The 18,936-nt window shown below is 41.2% G+C and overlaps 1 protein-coding gene across 4 annotated transcripts in view; it reads left to right on the top strand.

Annotated features, from left to right (window-relative positions):
* Window positions 1-2,436: 2,436 nt before the first annotated feature.
* Window positions 2,437-18,936, top strand: part of wasf1 (WASP family member 1) — a 116,693-nt gene continuing 100,193 nt past the window's right edge. For all 4 annotated transcript variants that reach the window (XM_078173808.1, XM_033648497.2, XM_078173807.1 and 1 more), the window contains exon 1: window positions 2,437-2,879. The gene's annotated coding sequence lies outside the window, so the exon portion shown is untranslated. The remainder of the gene's footprint in view (window positions 2,880-18,936) is intronic.

The raw sequence follows: 18,936 nt of genomic DNA, 5'->3' as shown, positions 1-18,936 counted from the left end.
ATCGAAAGTTGATCGACTTTTTTATTTGACTGTGATTATATGTATATATAATCATATAATTATATATATTCAGTATGCTGAAATACATTTTTTAATTGGATTTATAGCCTTCATTTTCTGTGAAGTTATTATTATTATTATTATTATTATTTTGTCTTTTATCTTAAATTAATTTATTTATTCATTTCTAACATGTTTTCCTATATCACATGTACCTTATGTACTGGTGTCCTGATGTGCAATACTTTTACCACTAACTGTGCAATAAAATTCATATATTTCAATATTTTTACAGCAATATTTCTACACACCATGTGTGGATTTCAGTAATCCTGTGCAACAATCAATCATGAACATAAAGTAAAAAATGTGTAAATGGTGTACATTGATTTAAATTACTTTTATTTTTATTTCTATTTTTGTATTTTTTTTTTTTAAATCCTATTTAGTGCTTAATCATGTTTTTTCATTTTCTTCCTCTTGTTTTCTGACTCTTGAGCTGCTGTAATGTTTTATTTATATATTTAACCTTTATTTAACCAGGAAGTCCCATTGAGACTGAAAATCTCTTTAACAAGAGAGACATGGCTGAGGTAGCAACCAATGACAACACATTTAAAATGCAACATAGTGTGCATTTCCCCTGAGTGGCATTTATAAAGTCTTATCTTATCTTAATACATTTTACTGGTGACAAATTTAATCTATGATCCTTTAGTGGAATCATGCCTGTTAGATTATCCTGGTTTTTATATGATGCCTATATGATATATTTTCTGTCTTAACGTCACATGTTGTAAGAGATGATATATACCATTAAAATATAACAATAATTTAGATTTTAAGAGTAGCCATAAAAACACTGAATTTGATATCAGGGCTACAAAAAGACAGTAATGCAGTGGTGAAACAAAATGTGCTTTGTACTCATCACTTGCCATAACCTGCCTTAATATCATAATATCATATCAACATAAGCTGAAACTATTAGTCAGTAAATCAATTAGCTGATCCACATAAAACTAATTGGTCACTTTTTTGATATCCATCATGAGGCAACAATTCAGAACATTTACTGATTCCAGCTTCTCAAACGTGAGGATCACCTCTCAGTGAATTGAATATATTTGGGACTAGTTTGTGACATTTTATGGACACAATAATTGAATAGTCACGCGTATAATTAATCATATTAATCTGCAATAAAATGAATCTTTGGTTTATCTTATCTCATCTAAAAATCATCTTACTGCTGACATGTTGACTCTATGATCCTATAGTGGAATCATGCATGTGAGATTATCCGCGTTTTAATATGATGCCTATATGCTTTCTTTTCTGTATTAATGTCACATGGTGTGACTGATGATTTATTAAAAAATAATAATAATGAACGACATATGGAGAAAAAAACATATGGAGATTTTAAGAGTAGCCGTCACAATATTAAATGTGATTCGTGCAGAAGGACAGTAATGCAGTGGTGAAACAAAATGTGCTGTGTACTCAGAATTTGCCATAACTTACCATTATATAAGGAACGATACTAAAACTGAAACGATCAGTCAGTAAATCAATTAGCTGATCTACAGAAAACTAATTGGCAACAATTTTAATAATCATCATGATGAATCTTATCTTACGATCGTATAGTGGAATCATGCCTTTTAGATTACCCTTGTTTTTATATGATGCCTATGTGATTACTTTTCTGTCTTAATGTCACATGTTGTAGCCTCAGTGGTGATATATACAATTTAGAATAATAAAAATGATAATTAATGATAGAAAAGCCAGAAAGGCCACAAAAAAACTCAATTGGATATGTACAAAAACACAGCAATAATGTGGTAAAACTAAATATGCTTCGTAACCTGCCATAATATCAGAGACAACACTAAAGCTAACATGATCAGTCAGTTAATCAATTTGCTGGTCTAAAGTAAACTAAAAGGCAACTATTTTGTTCATCACTGTAAAGCAAAGATGCACAACACTGTCTGATTCCAGCTTCTGAAATGTGAGGGTCACCTATTACTGAATTAAATATCTTTGGTTTCCACTATTTGGTGACATTTTATGGACGTAATACACAATATAAATGTAATTAATCATATTAATCTACTACTACCACCACCACTAGTACGACTACTACTACTACTGAAAATAACTAGCAGCCATAAACAACACCACATAATATCCTAGGTCTGTGGTGGTTAGTATCATCCTTGACCTTTGTCATGTATTTTACAGTGTACTCAGTGTATGATTAAATAATTATCTTTACGCACGAGCTCCATTATCAGTGTAATGATATGATTCATATGTACAATGATGGTTTCAATAATCAAATCAATCAAATCTCCAATGGATTGGACAGCAGAAGATGACGGTGTGGGGTAACTGGCCAATACAGCGAGCGCGCACGTTATCCGCGAGCCTCCCACGAGCACAGCAGCAGTTGCATGGGACGCTTTCTCGCGCCCCAACAATAGAGTGGTAAGTACCATTATCACCGATTGTAATGGGGACATTTTCCTGCGAATAACCGTCATTCCTCCCTCGTTACCGCGGACAGACCGTCTCTGTCGCGTGCGGGTCAAACTGACGGGGAGTTTTTAGGGTTACGAAACCTGTTGTTAGCTAAACCGGACCTGCTTTGATGCTAATTTCACCCAAATCTCCCCCTGAGATTCCCTTTGGAAAAAAGTGCCTGGATTCTTCTCCGCCGCCGCCTCTTCCACCAGGAGTACATTTGATATCAGAGACAGTACAATCATGGATCCGACCCGGGGATTTAAATTCTTGGACACGGTGGCATGCTCCGCTGCTCAGTGAGGATGGAAAGGACATAAGAGGGATTAAAACCAACGTATCAGGTAAATTACTCGAACACTTTGTGCTGAAGTCGCGTTTTTTAACTTGAAATGTGACTTTAGTAGCGTTACGTTTACTGCAAATCAGCTCAGCAGCAACAAACTGCCTTAAAAACCGAGTCACCATGTTGTAACATTAAACTGGAGCTGCTGGACTCATAACGATTTTTGGTAATTCAACACTGCCTGGCCATATCTCTCACCAACACATTATTGACCCACAACACAGGTGACAAATGTGGCAAATGTGAACAACGTTAGGACTCCAAAGTGGTCCAAACCTGTAAAAGTACTAGCAGTGTGTTGGATAATGATTAAACAAGCGATGCATTTTGTAACGGGACCGCTTGTAGGGTGATAAATTGCAAAGCTCCACATCTGCAGGAGCTCCTGCAGCAGCGTCTTGACACATTCACTCCTAGGAATATCATGTTGGTGAGAAACCGGAGAGCAAATATATGCAGATAGGTGTCCATAGAATCATGCCACATATCTCACATTTCATATTTTTATTATTGCATTTATTCCACAGTGGGGTTGTGGAGTTTCAGGTTGGTACAGTGTGATTAGGCGAACCTCTGGCAGCTGCACGACGTGATTTAATTTTCCCACTAAGAATGCATTGACTTGCCTGAGAGAGGGTAGGGGCTGGGGTCTATTCCAGCCAGCTTGGTTTGCAGTCATGGGGGATGGTAGCCTTCAGCCCCAGTGAAAATCATGCTTTGTGAAATTCGAAACCTTCTTTGTACTACTTCAAGTGCAGCAAGTACAGTGGGCATGAGGAGCAGTGGTGTTTTGTGACCGCCTGCTATGGTCAGCTTTTATCCGGTGACAGCGCTTTAAGGTATTCGTTGCGTTACATGATGCCAGCTCGTGTGGTGCTGTATGATATAGGGCTTACATTAAACTGACCATCTTTTCTGCAGCCTGTCCATTTAAACCCCAACCATGGATAGGATGCTGCAGGAAACACTTCTGTCTACAGTGGAGCGAGCAACACATTTTATGGCATGCCCCTTAAAATACAGGAGTGAAAGAAAGGCAGCCTGTAGTGGAAATTTGTGTTAAGATCTGTGTTTGGTGATGAATGAAGCATCAGCTGCAGAGCCATTGATAAAAGTCTCTGTGCGCTGCCGTGCCTGCTGCTTTTGGATGTGGATTAGTGGGGTCAGTTTGCAGAGGTGTAGATTCCAGACGCATGACTTGGACTCGAGTCAGACTCAAGTTACAAATTTGATGACTTTAGGTTTGACTTAAGAAAATCAATAAAGAATTGCAACTGCACTTGAACATACTTAACCCAAGACCAAAGATTTAGTTCCAGCACAAAAAATATGTAGTGGTCAACCAACAAAAAAAAAAAAAAAAAAAAAAGGAGTTGCAGAATGCAAAATGTGTGGGTTAAAAATTACAGATGATGATGTATATCCTCCATATTCGTCAACACTGAAGCTGCACAAGGATCAGTAAGTCAGAGCTAATATTACCATGGTTAGAGAGGTAATGCTAAGCTAACATTAGTTTATTAACAAACTTGTTTTAACAAATAAATGCAAATTCAGAAACCATTCATGATTTTTTTGCAAATTGAATATTGGAATTTCTTTTATTGATGACTGCATCATGGCTTGTTTGGGACTTGAAACTTAAAGTTTAGCACTTGGGACTTGACTTGGAATGTCAGTTTTGACTTGGGACATGTCTGTCTTGACATAGGACTCGAGTGCAATGACTTGAGACTTACTTCTGACTTGCAAAACACTGACTTGGTCAACTCAACTTGGACTTCAACACCAGTGACTCATGACTTCACTTGGACTTGAGCGTTTTCACTTGAAAATACTTGGTACCTTCCCCCAAGCCCAAAGATTTAGTTCACGCACAAAAAATATGCAGTGGTCAACAAAAGAACGAGTTGCATTATGTGAAACGTGCAGGTTAAAAAATCATAGATAACAACTTTCTACTTCGTTTGACATTTGAAGTTGCACAAAGACCAGTAAAGCCTAGTTCACATTTTATGATTTTCACCCTGATTTTGCGTCACGGAGACTATCGTAATCTTTTGAGTGTTCATACCTGGTGACGTGTGTTTCTGTCAGCGGGAGTCTCGCCAACTGTGTTACAACCAGTGTGTGCACACCACAAGATTTCTCCACTGAGCCCTCGCCGACAGAGCCCCAGATAACATGGTGACGACACTTCGTAAAGGCATGGATATTCTTTATTATCCTGGGTCCAAACATAGCGCGCTCCCCGTGATCCTGTGGACGCCGCCATTGTTGTTGTTGCTTGCCGGCTTGTCGGTGTTGCCAGATCTTGGGAAAGAAACAAGCAACCAGGGCTATGGAAACAAGCCCAAAAGAAGTGACTATCATGCGTTTGAATAACTTATTAGACGGATATATATAGAGGAAGGTGATCTTTAGAGAGCAAGCCCAAATAAGCAACTCCACCTTAGAAACAAGCCCTAAGTCGTGGCTAATAAGCGGACCTGGCAAGTGGCAACCGTGCGGCTTGTCCTCCTCGCATTTCTTTCGTCCTCCTGCGTGCTGACGTGGGACATATCCCGCCTCTCATTGGCTGATGCTCTTTCTCAGTTGTGTCAGACTTCTCCAGTTTTCTAGCATGACAGATATCCAGTCCCAGTCACAGACGAGGGGGCGACTTGCTTGTAGGCTTGTTCACACATGAGGACTCATCGTAGCAGACTATCTGCCGACTCACCTCCGACCCAAGGTGGCTCTCAAGATCCTCTGTGACGTCAAAATGGCGGTGAAAATCGTGTAATGTGAACTAGGCTTAAGTTGCAGCTGATATTACCATAGCTACAGAGCTAATGCTATGCTAACATTAGCTTAACAGCTAAGTAACATTTTAACAAACATGTTTTAACAATAAAAGCAAATTTAAAAAGCATTCATGATTTTTGCAAATTTAATATTGGCATTTTTTTTATTGATGAGCACAGTATGACTTGTTTAGGACTAAAACTCACAGTTTAGGGCATGGGACTTGATTTTGGACTTCTCTGTTTTGACTTGGGACTTAGTGCAGTGATTCGAGACTTGCCTCTGACTTGCAAAACACTGACTTGGTTCCACCCAAGAATTGCAACTTGTCATGGAGTTTAATACCAACACTTCACTTGGACTTGAGCCTTTTGATTTGAAAATACTTGGTACCTTCCCCCAAGCCAAACGAATTAATTAGGGTACAAAAAATATGCGTTGGTCAAAAAAAAAAAAAGTTGCTGTATGCAAAACATGTCGGTCGGAAATGACGATACACAACCTCCAAATTTGTAACATTTGAAGTTGCACAAGGGACAGTAAGTCAGAGCTAATGTTAAGCTAACACTAGCTTAACAGCAAAGTAACTTTCTAACAAACTTGCTTCAACAAATAAATGCAAATTTTACAAGCATTCATGATTTTTGCAAATTTAATATAGGCCTTTCTTTTACTTTGTGAGGACTCAAAACTCAAAGTTTAGGACATGGGACTTAACTTAGGACTTGTTAGTCTTGACTTGTGACTTGATTTAAGACTTGTCTGTCTTGACTCTGGACTTGAATTGGGACTTGTCAGTCTTGATTTGGGACTGGACTCAGAACTTGCCTGTCTTGACTCAGGACTTGATTCAGGACATGCCTGTATTGACCGCCCACGATTTGGAACTTGTCAGTCTTGACTTGGGGCTTGATTTTGGCCTTGTCAGTCTTGACTTGGGACTTGATTCAGGACATGCCTGTCTTGACTTGGGACTTTACTTGGAACTTGTCAGTCGTGACTTGGGACTTTATTTTGGCCTTGTCAGTCTTGACTTGGGACTTGACTTGTAACTTGTCAGTCGTGACTTGGGACTTACTTGTAACTTGCAAAACAATGACTTGTTCCCACTTCTGTGAGTTTGTTACTTTGATGTATTAAAATCATATTCAAATGTAATGATAATTCTTCAGAGACACACAGCAGGGCTAAGTGAGGTGTAGTTGTAGCAGTGGCTGTATGTGATGTGTCGAGCTGAAGGATTTTTCTTATTCGTTTACGGTATAATGAGGTTAAAGAATTATTTTCCTCAGGTCAGTTCAGATCACATCTTTATTGTCTCTCAGGAGGAAACTCTTTCAGTCTAGACACTGAGTCAATATCAACAAACGGAAAGAGCTGATCCTTACATCTAAAATTAACCACACAGCTCCATACACCTACACTGTCTGGACCATGACACAGAGGAATGTATAGAGAAGATATTCCTTGTCTCAGTTTAAATTGAGACTATGTTGATACACAGAAGCTGTAAGACATGTGGATACTCTCCAGATAAACCTAGATTATTTATGTAGTAAATATACATGTTTGTGTCTGTGAAAGCAGCTCTGACTCCTTGGACAAAATAGTCTGAGCTGTCCCTGCAGCTGTTAAATGTATCAGTCTGCAACAGTGGCATCCGAACTATCACGTGACTGCGTGGAAGCTATAGGCTGAGTTTTACAACAGCACAGAGGGAGCATATATGTGCATAAAACATTCACCATATTGGCTCAGTTGAAAGTTGCCTTCGAGACACAATCCAGCGCCCCTGCTTAAAATGACATTTACAGAACCAGCAGTGATCAAATTCACCCTCGCTCAGCTCCGAGTGGATGCACGCTGAAGTACGTGGCTTCAAATCACTGCTGCTTTCCCATGTGGGTTACTTCCTGGGGTTTTGTTATTGTACGTGGTATTTTTAAGCTCACAGGAAAACACTAAACACAGGTGAAAAGGAGTAAAGTTGAAGGGTCTGTGGAGATAACCCGCTCTTTGATACATAAATAGTGCTCAGTTTACTCGACAAATGGCCTTACCTACAGGTGTGTTCCCAAAATAGAGCAGAACATATTGCCATGGTTTTATCTGATGCTGTTTGTGAACTCTTTGCTGCGAGGGATGACATTCCTGCGCAGTTTGCAGTTCTCATGTTTTTCTCTGTGTTTCAGAGGCCCTTGTGATAGAAGAGCTTTGGCATGCCTCCTGCGAAGGCTTTTGGACCTCTCTTATTTGTTGACATTGCTCTGATCCTCTGCCAGTCTCTGGTTTCTCATGCTAGCGAGAAAGAATATCTCTCTTTCTGGAGCTCCCTTTTGTCTTTCTCCACAGAGGTGGAGAGGGGTGATTGGAGGACACACAGGATAACACGGGGCATAATGAAAGAGCATGTAGAGAGAGAAAGGAAAAGAGATGAGAGAAAAATGAGTGATGGCTGCCTGGCATGAGGAGGAGGAGGTGGGAGGAAGGTGGGCCAGGGATTCTGGGAAAGGCAGGGAGAGAAAAAGTGTGTGTGTGTGCAATGTACAACGCCCCTTTACGTGCCATTTAGTGGAGCCACAGACCAACCTCCTATCTCCCAGCTGTTAGGATGCTCCAGAGGCTCCGGCACACATCAGCTATTGTTCTTCCTTTTGGCCAGGCCTACAGCTCTATAATAGTGCCTCTGTCCCTGGTCTGAACCGGCCTGACAGAGGGACACCAGGGCTCAGTTAGCCTGTCTGACTGGTGCTCCTTGTGTCTCACTGCCACTGACTGCCTCCACCACCTCTGTCCCTGCCTTGTCCATATATCTGTCCATCCTCGGTTGTGACTTAATGCTCTCTCAGACAGTTTACAGTGACTAGTCTGTGACTTCTCTCTTTCTTGCATGTTCCACTGCTCTAATCTACAGGAATAGGAGTTGTCATAGTGTCCCTAACTTTATACTGATAACAATATTAACTGAATACTTACTTCATTTGATACTCATAATGTGAATGGAGTGATGTGTCGTATAGTGATAATTTTGTACCTTTTGGTTGCATCTGCCAACTGCCAACACCATCAAATACGCCACGCTTAATTTCTAGGGCTGCCCCCTAATAGTTGACCAAACGTTAGTCGACCAGAAAGGTCATTAGTCGGCAAGATTTCATTGGTTGTGTATGAGGCAAGGTTAAGTTTGCTGATTTTCTTATTTTTTCCTTACATTATTCTAACATATACATTTTATATTGAAGCTTTGAGTTGGAAGTTCAGTAATGGCCTAAATGTCATGTATAAGTAAGTATGTTTCATTGAATTTGATTATTTGTCAATCCTTTCTGTCTAGAATTAGCTATTTCAGTGAGTTTTGAAACTCGGGTACTGTAGCTTTAAGAGACAGCAGCCTCACACACAGGCTTCTCGGTGGGCTGTCGAGCTGGGCAATTAGTGGACCCTAGAGTAGCTGTAGAGACACACGGTTTTCATACCATGTCCTGTCCTGTATAGTTTTAATTAAAAAAGGCCAATTCTGTGGATAGTTTTTTGTGACACTTGTGGAATCAAAGTGTTGCGTTTTTTCCAACTTTACATGGACGTCAAGTGGATTATTGAAAACTACATCGGCAGGACATGTGTATGCAAAGACACACAGCTACGTCACATTTGGCCGTTACAGGTTGTGTAGTTGCCGGAAAAACAAAAACAAAGTGAAACTCTATTAGGAGCTGCGCCTTGTCAAAATAAATCAAAACCTATATGACTGGACCATGTGGGAATATAATTTGAAAGTACAGACACAGGAAGTGGCCATGCTCAGCAGTCAGACAGGAGTCACGTTACAAACCAATCACAGCCGACAGATATATTTCCTTTCTTCTGTAAATATTCAGTCTGATAAATATGGAAAAGTTGATCATGTTAGTGCAGGGCTACCCAGAGCTTTACATCTGTCCTACAGACAGGACGACAGGCCTATACACTTATAAACAGCTCCTGGAAGAAGATCAGATCTGCACATGCTCTTGAAAGTTGGCACAAAAAAGGAACAAGAGTAGTACCCAGAGCCCGACCTTGCGTTTTCCAGGCGGTTAAAGATGAAGCCCCTAATTTCCAGGGCTGGTACCTGCAGTTATTCCACAGGCTAGTTAATAACATGTCGGGCAGGAAATCCAAGGTGTGGGATCATTTTGAGAAGGTGAAGGACGAACCCAAGGTGATATGTAAACTCATCTTCATTGGTCGACTACAAACATGACGTATCATCTGAAACATGTAAGTGGCTACATGCTCATTAGCCACTTAGCACAATCATTACTGCTTTGCCGACAGCGTCATTAACAGCCAGCTCGCTCAGTGTGTGACGTGCACTTGTAGATAAAATATAGGCCTATATTAATGAAGGTTCATTAGTACGGTTTTGTATTTCTCTGTAATGTAGCACAGTGTTAACAATGTTACTGATACTATTCTTTCTCACACCTTCAACTCAAACCATTGTATTGCCCCACCCAAAATATATCATTTAATAATTAAATTAATATTGTAAACATGCGGGCGACTAGTCGACTAATGGCCCTAAATGATGACTATTGATTGACTAGGAAAATTTTTAGTTGGGGGTGGCCCTATCAATTTCACCACACCACACACTGTATGGGTTATGGCTGCTGCTGCAGGAGTGTGAGCTCTGCACCAGGGATAGCTGTGAGAGTCCACCAGGCGGTCTGGGATCAGACAAAAAGGATCAAATGAAGGTATCATTTGAGTGGGGATGTTTCAGTACTACTTGGTACTGGGTTATTTCGGTCAATAACTTAAAGATATGGAATAGCGATATGCAGCCCTCCCCTCTATATCCCTACAATATCATACAGGAAAGTGTTGCATTATCTCTACCACCTTTTCTCCACCTTGTAGTGCCCAGTCACCTTTTACCCACCTCTTCTTTTACCTTGTCTCTCTTATAGTTGCTACTCTGGCGCCTCTCCGTTTCATTCTCTCACTGTCACCCAGGGGAGGGGAGGGTGTTGACAGGGTCTCTCAGCAAGTTGACAGGATATCTCTGAAATGGACCTGTCTGACCGTGTCTCTGCCAACAGGGCAAGAACACAAAAGCCCCATCTGGGCATAGAGACGCCCCTACCCAAGCCCTGTCTCTCTATCTGCCCTCTTCCATCATTTCTGCCCTCTCTCTGTCTCAAGTTGAAAGTACTGCCAGTAGTTATCTTCTTCTTCCATTCCATCACTTGCTTTGTATTTTTTCAGTCTGTTTGCCTCCTCGTCTGTACAGCAGGTCCTTACTCACAGTGACGCAACACCTCTGCTGCCAACTAGTTCGACCACAGCTGCCGTGTTTGAATACATGCAAGAGTTCTGTCACTCAACACATCACTTTAGGCTCTGATGAGTTTTAGAAGGGATTCGTCTTGCTTTTATAATGTTCAGCCTTTAGCGGGTACTTTGTATGCGCCAGTTGCAGCTTGGCGAGGAGAAAGCACGAGTATTCTCATGCTCTCCATCTAAAAATGAATGTATTTGTTTAGGGTGAGAACTTTAGTGTTATTACAGTCTAAATGTGGTTCAGAGCAGATAACAAGCTGCCAAAAAAGAAAATAAGGAGGGAAAAACAGTGTGCCAATATTGGCTTAAAATATGTTGTTAACAGATTCTCTCGCATAGACTGTATAAAATAATGGCTAAGCTACTGTGAAGTCACACATTGGTTTATGGACTCCCATTTTGGCTGTTGCCATCTTGGATGTTTAGAGCCATTTTTTTGACCATATTTGAAAAAAAGAATGGAGATAGCCAAGTCTCAAGGAACAGTGCCAGGCGTTGAAGCCAGTCTTACATAGTGTAACTCATATACCTTGATACTGGATCCGAAGATGTCACTTGTTCATTCCAATGGAGTTGCTTGCATGGCGCATACACCAAAACAAGTTTCTAGCTTCTGGGTTTACCTCCACTGCGCAGTAGTATTTACTTGCTGTCCCTGTCCGCGAGTTCCCACTCGGCGTAAAGACTTAACATTGGGATGATGTCACAGATTTTTAAAATGCTCTTTTTTAAAATGGTGGTCAATGTGAAAAATGCTTTTTGGGCCGCAGGGTATTTTTAAGCTGCAATACCACGACTAGCCACTAGGAAATATTGGCCACTTGCGGGTCCGACATTTTTTGCCATGGGTCCCAAAAACCCTTTTAATTATAATATGAAATCGACATCTGTAAAACACAATTTTTTTTAGCATCAAGTCTAGAATCTACAAGAGCTACTCGATATCCCAATAGTCTCTAGTGCGCTTGCTTTATGGGCCACATGATAAAAAAGATCTTGGTAATTTCTTACCACGGAAATAGTAACTTTTTAGCTTCATGCGCCACTTTCATAGTAACAAATGAGGCCACAACTCTGACACTGTATCTAGTTCTCTTTATTCAGCCATGGAGATAATTCTAAAGCTAGCTGCTAGCTTGGTTAGCATGGTACAATTACAGCTATGGCTAACTGTGATAATGCTAATGCCAATTCTCGCTAGCAAAAAACAGCTTACAACCATTAAACAAAGTGTACTTACTGGTAAAACTGAATAGCTAGCCCTTTTTAGACAATTGTGCAAATTTGCAGGAAAGCCCAATCAGTTTTTTTTTCAGCATTGGCAGTATAAAAACAAAATCGGGGAGTGCAGCAAAATGCCGCCTGCCTACTTTTGTTTAATACTGAATGCACCTTTTTCGGGGCAATGGGGAGCATGAGCAAGTAACAAAACATGTAGCTCAGCGTGTGACGTAAACAGTGACGTGGGAGGGAAGCCGCAGCTGGTCAGTCCTTCGGCGATTCTCTCGTAAGTCAGCCCATCCTTCACCGTTCCTGTCATCTGACGGTTAATGGCCTCTTCGTTTGCGAGGGCAAGGAGGGCGCGCAATTCCTTGTCTCCCCAGTTGCTCATCTTTACAGTGTCTGTCAGGTTTGCGTTTCCCTCTTGCTACGAGCTGCTTGCTAATTTCTGCTGTCAGCTGTTTCCTGTTTATCCACCGCCAGTGGGTCGCACGTGTGACATCATCAACAGCTCCTCCCACAAGTCTTCAACAGCCTCTCCCGTTGGGGAAGGCCGCCTCGGTCCTTTTAAACTAAAGGGGTTCCACCAATATGACTACCCGACGAGGCGGAAAATTGGGCACCTCGGATCAACTCGCCAATCAGGCTCTGTGTGTCTAAACGCTCGCAGCTTGCCGGCAAAACGGCCCAACATTCGCGGAAAATCTGGCAGTGTAAAAGGGGCTTCTGACTCCTTAGCTGGTCTCTTAGTACAACCAAACGATAAACAAGAGTTTTTTAGATAACCAAAATGTTGAAATTAACTTTCATGAACTGAAAACACGCTGAAATAGCGAACGGTTTGGCTACACTTATACTCTACAAATCTGGTGTTACACCATGGTTATGTTATCTACCCTGTGTTGTTGTTATAGCGACTTCCAACGGACCGCACCCATCTGTCAGTCAAAGCAGCTACACCATTTATTATGCATAACTTTAAGTCTTAATAACATTTAATTGAGTCAGTTATATTAAAATTCAACCCTTACACGGTTGTCATGGATGGGGAAATAAGCAATTAACTTTCATCAACCTAAAACACACTGAAATACCAACAGCTATGGCTTTGCCTATACTCTGTGAATCAGAGGTTACCTAATCAGTGTTGTCACGGCAGCAGCAATTTATCAACAGACGGCACCCACCTGTTACTCAAAGTGGCCACGCCCTTAATCATGCGTAACTCTAAGCCTTAACAAAATGGAAATGGGTGAGTTATATAAAAATGCAACCCTCTGTATAGTTGTCATGACCTGGAAATTAGCTATAGTGACCAAACCATACTTGTACCAGGTTGTAAACATGTCTTATTTCTACTGTTAAGTTGGGCATTTTAACACAAGGGTCTGTAGGGATTGACTCGCTATTGGAGCCAGCTGCCTTTTGAAAGAACTGCAATTATTGGTACTACTGCACTGGCTTCATTTTCCAGTCCTGCATGTTGCCACTTGCTTTCTCCTCACAGGCTCATTGCTGTTTTCTTGCAGTCTGAATAAAGAAGCCCTCACGACTCGTCAGTCAGTAATAGCCAGTTATTTGGGAAAGGGAGCATCACGGTGTCCTGTAACTGACCCAACTTATTCTCTCAGCTGAAAGCCAAAATGAGCTTCACAATGGGATGGACTGTGAGGCCACTCCCCAGGTGTCATGTGTACGTTTGGATGGTAAACGTAGTCTGATACCTTTCTCAGCACAATGGAGCCATGGTCTGCTCCAGGAGGGAATCGGATACAGGGTTCTCCTCAGTAGCTGTTGGCCCAAGCACTTATAGTGTGTGTGTGAGAGTGTGTGTGTTTGCCGCTAAGTGTTTAATACACTATCCACAAAATAAAGTAATGTTCCTGCCCTTTAGGTCACAGACAGTGTATCTTTTCTCTGTGCGTGATCTAGCTTTAAATGCTGCCAACTGACATCAAAACGATCTCCGCAGCTGAACCCACAGCGTTTGTATGTTTGACTAGATTTGAATATGCAAAGTTAAGTAAAACAGTGAACTTCACCATGATGGGCAAAACTACATACCGTGTATTTCTCCCTTTTTTCCCTGTCACTCCCTGTCTTTGAATATCAGTGCACTCTTTTCTTCTCCCTTGGTTTCTGTCTTCCTCTGTTCCATCCCCTCTTCCCCCTCTTTCACTGATGGGTTCTTATTGAGCTGGAACGGCCGATGCACTGGCTGTCGCGGTGATGTGCAATGATTGATGGAGGCTGGAGAAATGGGAGGCGAGGCACGTTTATCCAGTCCGCGGCTTGAATCCCTCGTGTCAGGACTCAGACGTCCGTATTCAATTACAGACACGCTGCATTTTCATTAGGATTTTCATAAGCACTCATTTTTCTTTGCACTTCCTGTCCCCGCACTGGGTAGGAGTACAGGGAAGGAATAGCAAGGCAGAGGTAGAGAGGGGAAGACAGTGAAGGATTAGAGACAAGAACGAAGCAGAAGATAAAAAATGCAATTGGCTTTTGTTTCAGGCACATAATGTACAACACAATTATTTTGGGTTATATCTGACTCAGGATTGTTGTTGCAGTTAACAACCTTGCTCCTATCTTCTTTGTCATGTTCACCAACCATAAACTGTCTATAAATACTAGAAATGTTATAAAAATAGTCTTTTAAGAAGAGCAAAAAAAAAGCAAGGCTACGGCTTATAAAGGGAAGTGCTGAGGAAAAAAAAAGAGCAGGAGGGGAAGTAGCCTCTTAGCGTCCCGGTGTGTTTGTCCACAATTTCACAGCAGGGGCGCCTGTGCACACAGACAACTGCTGCCTTCAATTAGAAGCCAATATTTGGCTGTTCATTTACAGCTCACAGCGAGGATCCGGCTCCACTTTGGATTTGCATGAGGCCCGAGCACAAGGCTCGTCTGATTTGCGCTGGATAAAAGCCCAGCAGGAGCCGCGAGTGTACGCCTCTCTTCCATTTCAGAAGATCGGAAGTGGAGGCAAACTCGCCTTCCTTTTGTCTTTTGATGGTTAGCAGGAAATGCCAGGTTCATTTAAATCCCTAGCAAGGGAAAAAAACACACTCTAAACAGTCTTACTCAGCAATCACTTCATCTTTGTTATCAATGCTCATCATGCAGCGATGCGGGCAGTTCACCAGGACAAATCACTGCTGCAGAGCAGAGGTCACGTAGAGGTTAGGAAATTCTTACTAGTGAAAGAAGCATCTGCTAAAGATAGACAGTCAGCGGAGGGAGGTTGTGGTTCAGTGAAAGACTACATGCTGAAGTCTTCCTCCTCCATTCAGCAGTTTGCCAGAGGAAATGTAAAGACATGGGGGCGGTAGTTGTTTGTGCTTATCTACTCTTAGGCCTATCTAAACGATGTTAAAATTTCAGTGATACGATGATGAAATCAAAGCCAATCTCTCATATCAAGCTATGGGAAACAGACACAGCAGTCCATTACATAACGGTCTTTCATTTATAGACACATGCCCGCAGCTTGGAGTGTGCCGAGGCTCCCATTATATAACGTTATATTATTAAATTTGCACTTGTATACGTCGGTACTGAGACCAGACTGTAGATAACAGCCATATTTCTTAACTCTGACAGGGTCCATACGTACTGTCCATTTGTCCTTGATCTGGAGCAATGGTGCGTCAGTGTGTGTCTGTGCTCATGTGTGTATGCATGTGCATCCCTCTGCATCTTTTTTAGTGTGTGTGCTGTGGACTGTGTTGCGAGCAAATGAGCTGAACATGTGAACTGTGGTCCTCTTAACATAGCCAATCCACTTTCTTCATAAACAAGGCATGATCCTTAAAAGGTCTTACAAGGCACTGAATTCATTAATTTCAAAATAAGGCCTTAACTGATATTAAAATGTCTTAAATCAATCTTTAAAAAGCCCTAAAATGCTAAGACATGGGAAGTAGGATTTTATGAATCATGTTTTTCTGACATTGCCTTGTAAAATCTCAGAATAATTGGTCTTTTTTTCATAACTTATCAAATGCCTCTTGCATAACTGGACAACATGAAGTGCAAATTAAACAAAAATTGGCCATATGACCAGGAATTTGCAGCATGATTGAAACCAGTACGAGGCAATGCATACTTTATTCAAAAAGCTGGAAATCAAGGCAGGCAGTTGAGTCCCAGATGCCAAGTGAGAAACACAAAATCGCCAAGAAGAGCCGCTAACAAATGCCAGGTATTTCTTAGTTCTTTTCTGCCCTCTTCTCTGCCATGTACCATTTAGCCAAATTGTCCCTAACTCCAAGTTACTTATATCAGCTCATGTTTTTTTCTTCTGTTTGGTTATTGTAAAATTGGTCTTAAACATCATTCCAAGTGGCATTAAAAATGTCATGAAAAGTCTTAAAAGTTTCCACTGTGAGAAGTTGTGGATGGTACCAATGGAACCGTTCTGTATCGTCCCCATTTTTGGTCTCCCCTCTGTTGGGGTACCTAGCACACAGATCTGGTACTAAAGGGTGGAGCTGTGAACACTGCAGTCTGTTGATTGGTCAATAGAGGACGGTCACTCTGCTCAGGGCTGAGTTGTGGCTGGTTTTGAGGCTCATGTAACCACTGTTCATACTGTGGAGAGTTTTATTAGTAGACTGTAACTAAAATAAAAGGATGTTTTGCTGCCTCTTGCAGCAGCTGGAGTCTGAGAAAAAATAACGTAATTCACTGGGCCGACTGCCGGCGACTTTTAAGGTGGAACGTTAACTTATAATGTTACTCAATGCATGAGTTAATGACATGAATCCATCAGCACACCTTAAATTTCACAACAACTTTGACCATTACTTTAGTTTTTATATGACATACACTTTTATTAATGAGTGGAGCAGTGAATGACAACAACCCCGCCCACATTTAAGGGTACTGTTCGCAGTGGAAACACTAGGGTCTAGGTACCATATCTGAAGGGTTACTTTGGGTTCCAAAGGTACCGTACCGAAAGTGTTTGGTGGAAACAGGGCTTAAAATGCAAAGGACGAGTACCACTCAAAGCTCAGTGCTGTGGCAGAGAGCATGTAATGCTGACAGTGATTTTAGCAGGTACTTGTAGCTAAAATATGTAATGCTTTTCTAGTTATCATGTCATTATAATATCCATTTGTATGACAGATTGTGGTGAAACACTAAAATTTGATACTTAACAACTGAGAAATGTGGATTGGGTTTATCTGGTTGCACCTGGCTGGTTGGCAGTTTCATTTCTGTGTAACTGTATCACTTCAGCACATTAAGCATTTGCTTTCACATTTCTTGGTCTCTCAATATTATTTTCATTGCCAGCAGCAATATGAAACAAAAAGATCTGACATCTTTGCTGTTGTCTGCACATGTGCAAATTTACAAATTACGTCTGAGTACAGCTGAATACACTTCCTCAAATATGATACAACACATAGACGCTACTTGAGGACCTTAAGAGCTATGATTGCTCTGCTTTATGTTTTCCTCTACATAGCCCCAGTGCTTGTTCCTGGTAAATACAGCAACAAACACAGTCACTTTTACCTGTTATTTGCACAGTCCTTCCATCAGTGGAAAGAGGTGCACTTCGCTGACTACATGCAGGGTGCACCTCAGATGACAGGTGCGTAGCCGGTGCACCTGTTTGATGAATAATACAGTCATCTCCAGGGACAGACTCTGAAATATAATTTGAAAAAGGAGAAAAGGGCTCAGCCTATGGGGTGGCAAATAAAAGACACTTTATTTTGTAGGATTTATACTGCTTAAAGTTTCCAGCCTTCATACTGCACCATTAACACAGCAGGTGTGTATTTAAATTCAATGACACAATCTAGAAATCAACATTTACTGGTGATCAATTATGTAGAGGCATCACAGAAGTGTGTATAAAACACACAAACCTCCATACACACATACCATGCTGAGCCATGAAAGTAGTGCAGCGTGAGTCCAGTGAACAGCAGCAGATGGACTGCAGTAATAAGGAGGCTGTCGTTTGGCAGGTAATTTTATTCAAGGCTCGTTTGGATCCTTCAGCAAACTGAAATACCAACTTGAAAAAGGCATGTGTGGATATTTGGGATGATGGAGCAGGGATGTCTCTGATATTTAAAGAAACAGTTTACCCCAAAGTCAGATATAAATATTTTTCCTCTTACCTTTTAGAGGCATTTATCAATCTTGTTTTGGTGTGAGTTGCAGAGTGTTGGAGATATCGTCCTTAGAAATGTCATGTTACTCAGCTTGTGGTGCTCAAAGCGGCAAAATATTAAGGCTGCCCCCGACTAAGACTTTTCCTAGTCGACCAATAGTCGTCATTTAGGGCCATCAGTCGACTAAATGTTTACGATATCAATTGGATTATGGACTTATATATTTTGGGCGGGGCAACAAAATGGTTTGAGTTGAAGGTGTGAGAAAGAATAGTATCAGTAACATTGTTAACACTGTGCTACATTACAGAGAAATACAAAACCGTACTAATGAACCTTCATTAATATAGGCCTATATTTTATCTACAAGTGCACGTCACACACTGAGCGAGCCGCCTGTTAATGACACTGTCGGACCTGGAAATTAACGTGACTCCTGTCTGACTGCTGAGCATGGCCACTTCCTATGTCTGTCCTTTCAAATTAAATTCCCACATGGTCCAGTCATATTTATTTTGACAAAGCGCAGCTCCTAATAGAGTTTCAAGTTTCTGCCACTAAGCGACCAATGAAATT

Source organism: Epinephelus lanceolatus, chromosome 13 (assembly GCF_041903045.1).
Source record: "Epinephelus lanceolatus isolate andai-2023 chromosome 13, ASM4190304v1, whole genome shotgun sequence".
Lineage (NCBI taxonomy): Eukaryota > Metazoa > Chordata > Actinopteri > Perciformes > Serranidae > Epinephelus > Epinephelus lanceolatus.
The sequence above is the reverse complement of the archived record's forward strand: the minus strand, read 5'-3'. Positions and strand labels throughout refer to the sequence as shown.